The sequence below is a fragment of the Schistocerca cancellata genome, chromosome 1 (assembly GCF_023864275.1).
Source record: "Schistocerca cancellata isolate TAMUIC-IGC-003103 chromosome 1, iqSchCanc2.1, whole genome shotgun sequence".
Taxonomy (NCBI): domain Eukaryota; kingdom Metazoa; phylum Arthropoda; class Insecta; order Orthoptera; family Acrididae; genus Schistocerca; species Schistocerca cancellata.
This window is the reverse complement of record NC_064626.1, coordinates 854,576,646-854,577,055: the sequence shown is the minus strand read 5'-3', so window position 1 is coordinate 854,577,055 and position 410 is coordinate 854,576,646.

Genomic DNA, 410 nt, shown 5'->3' with positions numbered 1-410 from the left:
AACATCAAAATATCGTTGGAAAATATGTGGATACATTTCACCGTTTATATATATATTAACATATTGATCGTTTCTGTGCTTTAACCGACGATTCCAAGCATAACTTGAGCACTCATATTAATAACTCTATGTCGTTGTCCTAAAGCCAGGTTCATAACGCAACTAATGTGACGCCACAGCTTGTGGCATTCTGTTGTCGCACCATGATTTACCGTTCACACAGGACCCCATAAATTCTTAGTCGTTGTACAGTTACCAGTATAGCTTCAACTGAAATCATATGAGCGGGTATGAATGTTATAGTGCAGGTCATGGCATTAGAGCTGCGAGAAGAGCTAAATACAAGGAAGACGAAACCCAAATGTTGGATCCGAAAATACATTTTGCACAGAGGTAAATCAGGGATCACG